Source organism: Gracilinanus agilis, chromosome 2, assembly GCF_016433145.1.
Source record: "Gracilinanus agilis isolate LMUSP501 chromosome 2, AgileGrace, whole genome shotgun sequence".
Lineage (NCBI taxonomy): Eukaryota > Metazoa > Chordata > Mammalia > Didelphimorphia > Didelphidae > Gracilinanus > Gracilinanus agilis.
The window spans coordinates 379,508,418-379,524,005 of NC_058131.1; positions in this window are offsets into that span (position 1 = coordinate 379,508,418).

The following is a 15,588-nucleotide window of genomic DNA, read 5'->3' on the forward strand; positions in this document are numbered from 1 at the left end:
TTAATATTACCTTAGCCCTCTTACCTTGGTTTTCCCTTCCCAGCTTTAAAAAAATCCCTTAGCCTTAATCTCTGAGAATCCTGTGATTATTCCAATATCATCAAGGCTAAGGAGACTAGGGAGAGGAGAGAATACTGAGTAGTTGGAGTTACTGTGAAGTTGAATCTGAGCCTCCATTGTTAGCCAGGAAGTCAAGGTCTTGGCTTTCTGCTGGGTTCTGCTTTCATCCAATAGGAAGCAGTTACCCCAACAGGGAAGGGCCACCTCACCTAACATCTTAAAGGAGCCTACAGCTCGCAGTGAAGATACACTGAGCATCAAGCTAACAGGGTTTGAATTTATTCTTATACCAAATTCATTCCCAGCTGAGGCTGCTCACCTTTGTCATCAACTAACCCCAATCTCCTGCTAGACTGGTTACTGGCTCCAGGTTCCTAGTAACTCCTTTACCTTTCTTCTCATCATAATACTTCCCACTTAAACTCCTTGAAGGCAAGAACCAAATATTGGGTGTTTTTTTTGTATTCTTCCCCTACCTTCTTCAGACTTCTTCTACACACACCTAAAATTGCGCATATAAGACCCTTAATTACTTCTTGTTGATTGATTGAGAAAAGATTGAGAAAAGAAAAATTATTGTCAAGTCCCAAGCAATTAATTTCCTTTTAGAATTGTGGATAACTTCTTCCTCCAATAAAGTCTTATCCTGAGGTGACAATAAGATATCAGGAATAGTGGTAACCCCACAGTCTCAGATTATAGCAGCAGAGTCTGAATTCTGACAGAGTCTAACAAACAGGAAAAGATTTGAGTACCAATTCAGAGAATTACCCTATGCTGTTCACTCAAGAACTTTGCTGAGGTCATTAGTAAATATGAACTACCTTGTATGTGCCAGGCAGTGTGCTAAATGCAAGGAATATAAGTATGAAAAAGACTTTTGCCCTCAAGGAGTTTATAATCTAATGGGGAAAGCAAGGTAGAGGTGGAGCAAATACTTCCACTAGCATGATGAACAAGTCCAAAAGAGTATATAGCCAAATGGGAAATGAAGTGCATTGAGCCCCAATCAATAATGGTCAGATATCTAATGATTTTTTTTACCATAACTGATGAAACCATCTTTAAAATATCATTTAGAGGCTGTTCTCTGTTTTGATGAAAGGAGCATAACCAAAATCACAGATATTTGGACCTGCTGAAATATAATGCATGAGCTCTGATCCTTATTACTTATAAGACTTTAACACTTCTAAACTTTCTGGACCTCAGGTTCCTCAATAAAATGATCAGATTGGACTAGAGGATCTTTAAGGATATTTTTCAGCCCTGTATCTATGACCTTATGCACTACAATTTTCTGAGCTTAGCTTCTGGTCAGATATCAAAGAAGAAAATATGTTGGTTATTGATTATCCATGTGGTTGACTCCTTGAAATTCTCTTTGCAAAAGTTAATGCTTTGGCAAAGCCTAAAGAGAACATATCCCTCAAGGGAAAAAAATCAAAGTGAGATGATGCTAGAATAAAAGGCCTTGTTTAGTATTCTCACAAATGATGCTATTAGGCATGATTTTCTGAAGATTCTTTTAATTGGAGTCATGGCTCAGGCAGGAGTGATTAAAGGTGTCATTTAGTTAAAAATCAAACTTCACTTTTTGATTACATCTGTAATTATAATACATTAACCATAGAGCTATATATCCAGGCATTGCATATGCTGGTGACATTAAGAAATACCCATGAAGGCAAGAAATTTAATGATTGTGATTCTATCCCAGGCAAAGTCATGATGATTCAAGAAGTTGCAACAATCTATCCATCAAGCATTAAGTACCTAATACAGTGATGGTGAACCTTTTAGAGATTCCACTTCCACCCCCATCCCCCAGACCAAGTGCTATGCCCTCCCCCCTCAGAGACCACATGCTGTGCCCCTCCCCCACATGCTGGGTATGCCCCACCTCCCCCTTACCCCACACAGGAAAGGGAGGAAGCCCTCCCATTGGGCTGCTGGGTAAAGGGGCAGGGGAAGTGAGGAATGTCCTCAGTGAATGTAGAGAGGGTGAGGGGAGTGGCCTGAGTACTCTGCTACCCTCCAGCTCTGCTACCTGTGAGTTGCCCCCACCTGTCCCCTGTGAGCTTCCATTGGCTGCTGGGCAGAGGGGTGAAGGGTGTGAAAAAAATGTCAATAGGCATCCTGGAGAAGGGGAGGGGAGCAGCTCCACCCAAGTCCCTCTGACTTTCTAGTAACAAACTTTGTGGGTGGGGAATGGGGAGGGACAGAGGCCGAGTGCCCACAGAGAATGCTCTGTGTGCCATCTTTAGCACCCATGCCATAGATTCACCATCACTGACCTAGTATGTATCAAGCACTCTTCTAGGTATGGAGAATACAAAGACCAAAGAGAATCAATTACTATTCTCAATGAAACTACATCCCAACATATAATCACATAAGTTCATAGTTGGAAAAGAATATAGTGTTTGGGGCAGTTAGGTGGCTGGCCAAATAGAGTGCCAGAAATGGAGACAAGAAGTCCTGGGTTCAAATATGGCCTCAGATATTTCCTAGCTATTTGACCCTGGGCAAGTCACTTAACTTCAATTACCAAGCCCTTGCTGCTCTTCTGACTTGAAATCAATACTCAGTATCAACTGTAAGACAGAAGGTAAGAGTTAAAAAAAAGACAAAATTTTTGAAGAAATTATATTCTCAGCATCCCTGCCAGTCTCATTTTGCAGATCTCTAGTGACAGAGGACTTATTACCTGTGTGGTGGTGAGGGAACAATTCTATTGTAATAATACCTAATAATAATAATAGCAAAAAGTTAAATAGTACTATGCTAAGTGCTTTACTATTATTGACTTAATTGATCTTCACAACAACCCTAGGGGGTAGGTATTATTGTATTCCCCAATGTACAGATGAGGAAACTAAAATAAGCAGAGGGTAGGTGACCCTTGCTAAATGTAGATAGCTAGTAACTGTTTGAGATAAAATTTGAACTAAGGCTGGCTCAATTGTTAGGACATTACATTTATTTTCTTACCCCTACTCTCAAGTCAAAATTTGCATTCCTGTCATTTTCCAATTTATTATTATAGTTGTGCTCTCTGAGGAATGCAAAGAAAGTTTAATCCTTCCACTATAACAGCCCGTCAAATGTTTGAAGACAGTAATTCATCCATGTGTTCTTGCCTTCAGGCTAAATATCCCTAAGATAAACCAATCCTTAAAGGATATGGTTTCTACATTCCATCATCCCAATTGCCTTCCTCTAGACATTTGATTTCCAATAACGTTAAAATGATGCCACCTAACGCTGAGCATATGACAACAATTGTGGTCTGATTGGGGACAGGTATATCAGAATTATCATATCTTTTGTGCCCAATACAATATTTCAATTAATGAAGCCCAACATCTCGTTACATCTTTTTGCTACCACAACATGCTATTGACTTCTCTTTAGTTTGCAGATCATTCAACCTTCCAAAATTCATTTTTACCTGTATAATTTATTTCCATTCATCCCAAATATAAGACTTCATTTTGTCCCTATTAAAATTTCATTTTGTTAGCTTCAGACCATTCAACCTGCTGAGATTTTCTGAGATTAATGTTATATCATCCAGTGTATTACCCTGGCTTCTTAGCTTCCTGTCATCAGCTAGTTTGATTATGATGTCATTCATATAGAAATAATGATTATTATTACAAATGGTAAAAAATGTTATTACTATTAACACTAATACTATTGCTATTAAGAATTGCTATTAGAAATAATCATTCTTACAGATGTATGATCTTCTCACCTTCAGCCTCCTGATCGGTCCCCTTTGACTCCAGTGTCTATTAACACACCCACTTGTTATTTACATTTGTTTCAGTCGAGTCCAGTTCTCTGTGACCCCATTTGCCATTTCTAGGCAAAGAAACTGGAGTTGTTTGCCATTTCCTTCCCCAGTTTATTTTACAGTTGAGGAAACTGAGGCAAACGGGGTTAAATGACTTAACCAGTGTCCCAGATTTAGGGTCTGAGGCTACATTTGAACTCTGGTCTTCCTAACTCCAAGCCCAATGAGCCCACACCATCTATCCTCTTATTAAAGCATAAGTCTGACTATATCACAATCTTCTCAAGAAGCTTCAGTAGTTCCATATTCCCCCCTCTGTTTGGCCTATAAAGCCCTTCAGAGCTTGATTCCAACCTATCTCTAGACTCATTTTGTATCACCTGTGCCCCATATACTTTGCTCATGCCATACTTGCCTTACTTCTTTCCTCCAAGTCCTTGCCCTGATTATCCCCTGTGACTGGAATGTTCTTTCTCTCTTTCACCTCTTGGAAGCCCTATCCTCCTTCAAGACTTAAATGACAACTTCTATTTGAAATCTTTCCTCTTCCTTCCAGTTATTAGTTCAATCCTTTATATTACTTCATATTTATTTTTCAAAAGCCTCTCCTACAGAGGGTATAGTTAAGGAAGATGATTTGAGAGAATCTAGGGAGAAGATAGAGAAAAAGGAGATTTTACTATTTAGCTATTAGCAAATAAAGAAAATAAAGAAACTTTTAGGATGAGTACGTTTGGACAAAGCCTTTCTTGAGTGATAGTTTGAAAGTGAAGAGACTCTTTTCCTAAAATGGCTGATGAAAAGCTGAAATTAGAAAGAAATAAGGTGGAAAGAACTTTTTTCTTTAGACAATAGTTTTAACCTTCACCTTGCAAAGAGAATGAAGAGAATTCTTGAGAAGTAACTTTAGTTCATATCTTTAGGGAACTGAATGGAGGAAATGTCTTTTTAGAAGGAGCTGTCATCTATAGATACAGCTAAAACACTGTAAATAAGAATTACTAATAAATTGTAAGGTCAGTAGCTTTTATGTTTATCTAGATATTAAGACATAAGAAAAATAGATACAAAGAAGTATATGTACAACTGGAAAAGAGATTTCTCCAGTTTATTAAATAAATATTTGATGAATTGGATCTTGCTCTAAGGCTCTGACCTTAGTTGATTGAGAAACATGGTGACATTCTATTAATAAGAAATTGTAAAACATGTACCTGCATTATCCTAGAACTTCTGATAATGAGTTTTAACATGGGAATATGTTAAGTAGCAGTCTGAGGGAGGACCTATAAGTTAGGTGGTGATCCAAATAACCCTGCTACATATATATATATATGTATATATATATATATATTGCATTTATTCATCTGTGTATTTGTTCTTTACCTCCATCACTACCTCCTCCTATAAGTGATGAGCTTCTAGAGGGTAAAGACTTACATTTTTATTTTTATATTTCAAGGGTATAGCATAGTGCCTGCAATATAGTAGGTACTTAATAAATGATTATTGAATTAAACTGAATTTGATATAATACTTTGGAGTTTGCAAAGCACTTTCTATATATAGCTCAGTTGACCTTCTTTCACAGGTAGTTATGAGACAAGTCATGCATATGTTAGCCCCATTTTATAGGCGTGGAAACTAGCTTAAAAATTAAGCCAGTTACTTTCCCATGATAACAAAGCCATAAGTTGAACCCATTCCTCTTACTCTAAATCCAGTGTTCTTAACATATCACCTTACCTGTTTCTGTATTATTTGGTATTATTAAAAGAATTGGGAAAGGGAACAAACATATATGTATATATACATATATACATATATACATATATATCAGGCACTGTGCTAAACACTTTACAAATATTATCTCACTTGACCCTTATAACAATCCTGCAAGGTAAATATTGTTATTATTCCTTGCAGTTGAGGATACTGAGGCAAACATAGGTTAAATAACTTTCCCAAAGTCACATAAATAAGGCTGGATTTGAATTCAGGTCTACCTGACTCCAGGCCCAATGCTTTATTCCTAGCACCACCTAGCTGCCCCTTGGATTTTTATGTGATTAAACTTCTTTTCTTTGGCCAAAAAGTATTTCGTACCCATTTCATATTCTGGATTTACTTCCAAAGTATATCATGGAGATCCTTACTCATCTTCATCCCCTGTCCTTCCTAGGGGCTGAGAAGATACCTGACAACTTCTTGATTCAGAAACAAAGAGCTTTTACCTCTTTGATCAGAATTATAAAATACTGGCTCTGGAAGAGACTTAAAAGATCATCTAATTTAACCCCATAACCATATAAGCCAGGAAAATAAAATCTGTGGGGAGTGATTCTGCCTAAGGTCACACAATTTCTTACAAGTAGAGCAAGACTCATATGCTAAATATTATAACTACCATTCCACTATATCAAGGGTAATACCTGTGTGTGAACTTTTTCTCATGTAAAATGAGAAAGTTGGATAAAATGGTCTGTAAAGTCCCTCTTGAATATTATTCATTCTAGAATTCTAAATAAAGACTCTCCATGCCACCCTAAATTTGGTGGATAATCCCCGGGCTTAAAAAGAAAATGGAACCCATCACACTACAAAGAGTATCTTAAAGCCTGAATGGAAAATGAGCTAAATGCAACAAATTCATCTTTCTTACAAAATTAGACTTCATTCTGGAGACATACAAAAATAGTGTCTCCATTCTGGGCTGCTTCTGTATTGAGCACTCTAACCTTTCCCCTTTGACAAACCTCACATGTGTTACTTCAGGCATCCATTGCCATTAATGTCCAGAAACTCATATGTTCTCACCAAACCTTTAGGCTACTTATGATCTTTCCCTTTGTCCAGTGGATCATACAAATGTCTTTAATTTCCTGGGTCTTCTTACCTCCTAGGGACAGGTTCAAATGTTGTTTTTAGGTTTTTAAAACATTTAGGTTATGAGTTATATGTTTCTCTTCTTCCCAGGCTGAATTCCAAAAGAACATATATCTGGCATTTTCTCTAACATCCGTCACCAGGGTACCTAAATGCATACAGTACCGCACTATAATTGTAATTATATGATACATGAAAACACATAGCAAATATACTCTTAGTTTCCCAGTAACAAAGATTTGTTGGAAATTGTCACAAAGCAGCCATAGAAAAAGAGGCAGGCTCATGACCTGATTCATATCTGTTGAGTATTAAACAGGAGGCATAGAATGGTGTATCACAAAGAAAATTAAATCTGGAGTTTACTGGACTTGCTTTCAAATCCTCATTCTTTTGCTAACTGGCAGTATGACTTGAGAAAATCGTTTCACCAACCTTTGCTTTAGATTTCCTATTAAACTAAGACAAAATAATATTTAGCCCCTGATCTAGGTCTACACCTCCACTAAGTGCTTATACCAGATTCCTAACTTTGAGACTACTGCTTAGCTAGCAGGTATATAACACTTAATGATTTGCTAAGCACTTTACATATGTTATCTCAATTGATCCTCCTAAGATTCCTGTGAGGTACATACATGCAGTTGTTACCCCATTTTATCACTGAAGCTTGTGAAAGATGTGATGGAAAAGATAATGTTGTATGTCATATGCAGAAATGTTGCAGCCATTTTCTGTAGGCTCAAGATAGCAGTTTGCCACTTTGAAACACAGAACCTGACAAAGCACCCCAGGCCATGTGCCAAGGTGACAGTTAAGGACAGGGTATAAATTGAGGTCCACAAACCCCTGAGGCTTCATTTCTTTCTCTGTACTCCTTGGGTTAGGGAGGTGGTGGCAAACTGGGCCCTGGGAGGTTTGGGAGTTTGCTTAGACAGGCAGGTAGGGACAACCTTATTGCTAGCCATATTCACACCTTATTGGCATGGACAACAACCTTTATTTCAAGCAAGAATACACAACTAAATTCAAGGGAAAAAGAGCATCTGACCCAGCCGCTTGATAGCCTCTGGGCTCAGCAACAAGCAGCAACAGAGATGGAAAGAGACCCCCAAGGTCTTCCTGTACTCTGCACCTTAGGAAACAACTTGTGTTACAGTATTTATTTAGTCTTAATACTTAGGCAAGATCGTTTAGGGTTCCATTACCCACTTTCCTTCTCCCTCTCACCTTACCCTCGGTTTGTTATCAAATAAACCCAGTTTTGTCTAAAAGCTTAAAATAATCATTGAAAATCAACATCTTACTTTTAGTGACAGTATCCAGTTTTGAAGTAGTCAGATCCTGCTACATCTCTTGCTGGCTATAGCCATTTTCAAACCATTGTAACTCTTCATTACAACCAAAGATTTCAAGAACTGACATTCTACTTCCTGGGTTTCTCCTACCCAACTGCCTGCCCGGACTGGTTTCCAAGGCTTGTGGTTAGCAAAGAACCTTGTGTTTTAAAGGAGGCTTAGCCCATTTGGTGTGGGAACAATTCCTATACTCACATCTAGCTGTGGTTAAGGTTTCTCCATTTGAACAACCATCACTAACATCCTTAGCCCCTTACTGCTCATAACATGTATATGTAAATAGTTAGGATAGATCCATAAGGTGTTAATAGAATAAGAGGATATATAGATTATGGATTCTCTGTTTAATTAATATCAGGGCATAGGTAGGATTGAAAAGTATTGTGTAAATATGTGCACATAGACCTGTATGTAGCTATACATCCTTGTAACATAGATTTCTTGTAATTGTGTATATATTGCTTATAAGTATGTATCATATTGTAGAAAGACCATGTACAAAATAGGATAAAGTTAGTTATAAAATTCTTATAACAATTTAGCTATAGGGTTAAGATTTAGTATAGAAATTAGACAACGTTGTTAGAATTGTTAAGAGTAGAATTTTAAACTGCATTTGCAGGAAGTTTTTCCTCTGACAAAATCTCTTGTAAAAACTACGGCTAAAATTGTGTTTAGTGGAAGATTTTATAGTTTAAATATTGTTATAGTATATTAGTGTTCACAGATAGAATGATTTCTGTGTTAGGTTAGTGTTATAAGAATAGTTAGCATTAAGAATATTTGTGTTAGTGTTCTAAAGTCCTAAGAAGTTGCAATTTGTAAGACTGATAGGATTTGTCATAGTGAAACATTGTAATCATAATGTAAACCCTATCCTTACCTATTTCTTTCCTGAGGAAAATCCAAGATTATGGTAGAGGGGGTTTCTTATTTTGGGGGGATTAGTAAAAAGAATAGAGTTAAAAAGGTAAGTATGAAAGTTCACAACATTGAACTCAGCAAGTTCAAAATCGTAAAAGGTGACGACTGTGAAAGAGAAATTTTGGAAAGGGAGACAAGATTGCAAACAGAGGGGCATGGAATGTTGTGAAACAGGAGGGGCTGGAGAAAATCCTGTTAGAATCTTCAGGGGAGAGAGAATGCTGGGATTCTAATTGGCAGTTGAGGAGTTGGACTGTGACTCTGGAGGAAAAACCATCTCCAGGATCCAGCTCTGCACCCCTGTAACTCTCTAACTTGATCCAGTGAGAAATCTGGCTAGATTCAAAAGATTGTTTGAGATGTTTACTCTGCTAAAGCTATAAGAAGACCAAAACCAGAGAAGGGGCTGATTGAACTGCTAAGTTTGCCTGGGGGAGTCTTTAGCCTCTCTAGGATGGACTCGATCATTCCTGACACCTGACTTCATCTCTCATCAATCTACATTCTAGAGTGGGCTTTAGCCTAGAATTAGATTAGACAGAAGGGAATTTATAGGAAGAGAGTGTAATCAGAGTAGCCTCGACTTTGTCGAGGAAGAAAGAGACTTTATTTTTTAAGGGTTTAAAAATAATAATAATATATATTTTAAGACATTTATTAATATTCATTTTTAACATGGTTACATGATTCATGCTCCTGCTTTCTCCTTCACTGCCTGCACTCCCCCCAACGCATGGCCGATGCACATTTCCACAGGTTTTAACATGTGTCATTGATCAAGACCTATTTCCAAATTGTTGTTAGTTGCATTGGTGTGGTAGTTTTGAGTCTACATGCCCAATCATGTCCACCTCAACCCATGCGTTCAAGCAGTTGTTTTTCTTCTGTTTCCTCTCCCGCAGTTCTTCCTCTGAATGTGGGTACTGTTCTTTACCATAAGTTCCTCACAATTGTCCTGTGTCATTGCATTGCTGCTGGTACAGAAGTCCATTACATTCAATTTTACCATAGTAAATAAGTCTCTGTGTAAAATGTTCTTCTGGCTCTGCTCCTTTCACTCTGCATTAGTTCCTGGAGGTCTTTCCAGTTCACATGGAATTCCTCCAGTTTATTATTCCTTTGAGCACAATAGTATTCCATCACCAGCATATACCACAATTTGTTCAGCCATTCCCTAATTGAAGGACTTACCCTCCTTTTCCAGTTTTTTGCCACCACAAAAAGCTCAGCTATAAATATTTTCGTACAAGTCTGTTTATCTATAATCTCTTTGGGGTACAAACCCAACAATGGTATGGTTAGATCAAAGGGCAGGCATTCTTTTATAGCCCTTTGAGCATGATTCCAAATTGTCAGCCAGAATGGCTGGATCAGTTCACAACTCCACCAGCAATGCATTAATGTCCCAATGTTGCCACATCCCCTACAGCACTCATTACTCTCCCCTTTTTTCATTTTAGCCAATCTGCTAGGTGTGAGGTGATACCTCAGCATTGTTTTGATTTGCATTTCTCTAATTATTAGAGATTTAGAATACTTTCTCATGTGCTTATTGATACTTTTGATTTCTTTACCTGAAAATTCATGCCTCTTGCCCATTTATCAATTGGGGAATGGCTTGATTTTTTATACAATTGATTTAACTCCTTGTATATTTGAGTAATTAGACCCCTGTCAGAGTTTTTTATTGTAAAGATTTTTTCCAAATTTGTTGTTTCCCTTATGATTTTGGCTGCATTGTTTTTGTTTATACGAAAGCTTTTTAGTTTAATATAATCAAAACCATTTAATTTACATTTTGTAATTTTCTCTAACTCTTGCTTGGTTTCCCAGAGATCTGACAAGTAAACTTCTCTAGGTTTAATTAACTTATTTAAAATTTCCCTCTTTATATTCAAGTCATTCACCCATTCTGAATTTATCTTGGTGTAGGGTGTGAGATGTTGATCTAGACCTAATCTCTCCCATATTGTTTTCCAAATTTCCCAGCAGTTTTTGTCAAATAGTGGATTCATGTTCCAAAAGTTGGGCTCTTTGGGTTTATCATACACTGTCTTGCTGATGTCATTTACCCCAAGTCTATTCCACTGATCCTCCTCTCTGTCTCTTAGCCAGTATCATATTGTTTTGATGGCTGCTGCTTTATAGTATAGTTTGATATCTGGTACTGCTAGGCCCCCTACCTTCACATTTTTTTCATTATTTCCCTTGATATTCTTGATCTTTTGTTATTCCAAATGAAATTTGTTATAGTTTTTTCTAATTCAGTAAGGAAGTTTTTTTGGTAGTTTGATAGGTATAGTGCTAAATAGGTAAATTAATTTGGGTAGAATTGTCATTTTTATTATGTTAGCTCATTCTACCCTTCAGCAATCAATGTGTTTCCAATTGTTTAGATCTAGTTTTATTTGTTTGGAAAGTGTTTTGTAGTTGTTTTCCTATAATTGCTGTTTGTTTTGGTAGATAGATTCTCAAGTATTTTATATTGTCTAGGGTGATTTTAATGGTGTTTCTCTTTCTATCTCTTGCTGTTCTAATGTGTTGGAAATATACAGAAATGTTGATGATTTATGTGCATTTATTTTGTATCCTGCAACTTTGCTAAAGTTGTTGATTATTTCTACAAGCTTCTTAGTGGATTCTCTAGGATTTTTTAAGTAGACCATCATATCATCTGCAAAGAGTGATAGCTTAGTCTCCTCATTGCCTATTTTGATACCTTCAATTTCTTTTTCTTCTCTAATTGTTACTGCTAGTGTTTCTAGAACAATGCTGAATAATAGAGGTGATAATGGGCATCCTTGTTTCACTCCTGATCTTATTGGGAAGGCTTCTAATTATTCCCCATTGCATATGATGCTTGTTGATGGTTTTAGGTATATACTGTTTATTATTTTTAGGAAAGGTCTTTCTATTCCTATACTTTTCAGGGATTTCAATAGGAATGGATGCTGCATTTTGTCAAAGGCTTTTTCAGCACCTATTGAGACAATCATGTGATTTTTGTTTGTTAGCTTGTTGATATGGTCAATTATTTGGATGGTTTTCCTAATGTTGAACCAACCTTGTATTCCTGGTATAAATCCCACCTGATCATGGTCGATGATCCTCTTGATTACTTGCTGGAGGCTCTTTGCTAGTATTCTATTTAAGATTTTTGCATCTAAGTTCATTAGGGAGATTGGTCTATAGTTTTCTTTCTCTATTTTTGATCTCCCTGGCTTTGGAATCAGTACCATATTTGTGTCATAAAAGGAATTTGGTAGGACTCCTTCTTTGCTTATCATATCAAATAATTTGTATAGTATTGGGATTAGTTGCTCTTTGAATGTCTGATAGAATTCAATTGTGAATCCATCAGGCCCTGGTGATTTTTTCTTAGGAAGTTCTTTGATGGCTGGTTCCATTTCTCTTTATGATATGGGATTATTTAGGTATTCTATTTCTTCCACTGTTAATCTAGGCAACTTATATTTTTTGTAAATATTCATCCATATCTCCTAAATTGTTATATTTATTGCCATATAATTGGGCAAAATAGTTTTTAATGATTGCCTTAATTTCCCCTTCATTAGAGGTGAGGTCTCCCTTCTCATCTTTGATACTGCAATTTGGTTTTCTCCTTTCCTTTTTTTAATTAGATTGACCAGTAATTTGTCTATTTTATCTGTTTTTTCAAAATACCAGCTTCTAGTCTTATTTATTAATTCAATAGTTCTTTTACTTTCGATTTTATTAAATTCTCACTTGATTTTTAGTATTCTAATTTAGTATTTATCTGGGGATTTTTAATTTGCTCCCTTTCTAGTTTTTTAAGTTGTATGCCCAATTCATTAATCTCTGCCCTCCCTAATTTGTTGATATATGCACTCAAGGATATAAATTTTCCCCTGAGTACTGCCTTGGCCGCATCCCACAGAGTTTGGTAGGATATCTCATCATTGTCATTCTCTTCAATGAAATTGTTGATTGTTTCTATGATTTCTTCTTTGACTAGCTGGTTTTGGAGAATCATATTATTTAATTTCCAATAAGTTTTTGATTTGCCTATCCAGGTGCCCTTACTAATTATTATTTTTATTGCATTATGAACTGAGAAGGTTACATTTTTTATTTCTGCTCTTTTGCATTTGTTTGCAATGTTTCTATGCCCTATTACATAGTCAATCTTTGTGAATGTACCATGTGCAGTTAAAAAGAAGGTGTATTCTTTTTGTCCCTATTTATTTTTCTCCACATATCAATTAAATCTAATTTTCTAGGACTTCATTCACCTCTCTTACTTCTTTCTTATTTATTTTCTTGTTTGATTTATCTAGATCTGAAAGAGGAATATTTAGATCTCCCACTATTATGGTTTTACTATCTATTTCCTTCTTGAGCTCCGCCAGTTTCTCTTTTATGAATTTTGATGTTATGCCACTTGGTGCATACATATTGAGCAATGTTATTTCCTCATTGTCTATACTGCCTTTAATCAGGATGTAATGATCTTCCCTGTCTTTTTTAATCATATCTATTTTTACTTTGGCTTTGTCAGAAATTATAATCGCCACTCCTGCCTTCTTTTTCTCATTTGATGCCCAAAAGCTTTTGCTCAAGCCCTTAACCTTAAACTTGTATATGTCCACCTCCCTCATATGTGTTTCTTGTAGACAACATATGGTAGGATTTTGGTTTCCAATTCACTCTGCTATTTGCTTCTGTTTTATGAGCAAGTTCATCCCATTCACATTCAGAGTTATAATTATCATTTGTGCATTCAGTGACATTTTTGTATCCTCCCCTTGTTCTACCCCTTCTTCTTACACTATTTCCTTTTAAACCAGTGGTTTGCTTTCAGGCAGTAACCCTTATCCCCTCCCTTAATTAACTTCCTTTTCTAACCCCTCCCTTGTTGTTCCCCTCTTTTTATTTTTAAAGGCCTAATGAATTCCTTCACCCTTCTTCTCCCCTCCCTTTTTTGACCTCCCCACTCCCCTGCTCCCCTTGGTTTATCCCTTCTGACTTTCTCAGTAGGGTTAGATAGAGTTTTATATCCCAATGGATATAGCTACTCTTCCCTCTCAGGGTTAATTACACTGAGAGTAAGGTTTAAATATTACCTCTTAATGCTCTCTTCCTCTCCTTCTTCTAATAGTATTCATCCCTTCCCCTTCCCATGCCCTCTTTGTGTGTAATAGAATATCCTATTTTTCTTATTCATTCAAGTTTCTCTTGGTGTCCCCTACTATTCACCCCCCTCTTTCCCACCCCACCCATATCATCTTAGACCATTTAATATTCCAACCTCTTCCTATGTATTATTCTTCTGATTACTATAATAGTGAATACTATAATAGTGAATAGAGTTCATTACAGAGAATTATACATAGCATTTCTCCACATAGGAATACAGATAATTAGATCTTATTGAAGCCTTTAAAGGGGCAAATTTAAAAAATATGAGTTTTATCTCTTTCCCCTCTGTTTCTTATTTACCTTTTCATGTTTCTTTTGATTTTTGTGGTTGGATATCAAACTTTCCATTTAGTCCTGGTCTTTTCTGTGCAAATACTTGGAAATCTTCTATCTTATTGAATACCCAAACTTTCCCCTGGAAGTATATAGTTAGTTTGGATGGGTAGGTGATCTGTGGTTGAAGACCCAATTCTCTTGCCTTTCTGAATATCATATTCCAAGCTTTGGGGTCTTTTAGTGTGGATGCTGCCAGATCCTGTGTGATCCTGATTGGTGTTCGTTGATATTTGAATTGTCTCTTTCTGGCTTCTGGTAAGATTTTTTCTTTTACTTGGAAGCTCTTGAATTTGGCTATTATATTCCTGGGGTTGTCTTTTCTGGGTCTACTGTAGAGGGTGATCTATGGATCCTTTCAATGTCTATATTGCCCTCTTGTTGTAGAACTTCAGGTCAATTTTGCTGAATAATTTCTTTTAGTATGGAGTCCAAATTTCTATTAATTTCTGCTTTTTCAGGAAGACCAATGATTCTCAGATTGTCTCTTCTAGACCTCTTTTTTTGGTCTGTCACTTTCACATTGAGATATTTCATGTTTCCTTCTATTTTATCAGTCTTTTGACTTTGTTTTATTTGTTCTTGCTGTCTTGAGAGATCATTAGCTTCTAATTGCTAAATTCTAGTCTTTAGGGACTGGTTTTAGGATATAGTCTTTCGGTTTTCCTTTTCCATCTGGTCATTTCTGGTGTTCAATTTCCTATCAGTTCATTTGATTTCTGAGCCTCACTTTCCAATTGCAAAATTCTGCCTTTCAAATTGTTATTTTCTTGCCAGATCTCTTCCATCCTTCTCATCATCTCAGATTTGAACTCTTCAATAACTTGTGACCAATTTTCACTATTTTGGGAAGGTTTGGATATGATTACTTGTTTGTTCTCCTCTGCTGTTTGCTCTGTTGTCTGGATTTTCTCTGTTTAAAAGTTGTCGAGTGTTATAGATTTCTTCTTGATCTTTCTCTTCTGGTGTTCCCAATTTTGGCTTGCCATTGTTAGACCTACGCCTTCTCAGCTTTATCCTCACACTCAGGGTCTATCTGTGCTC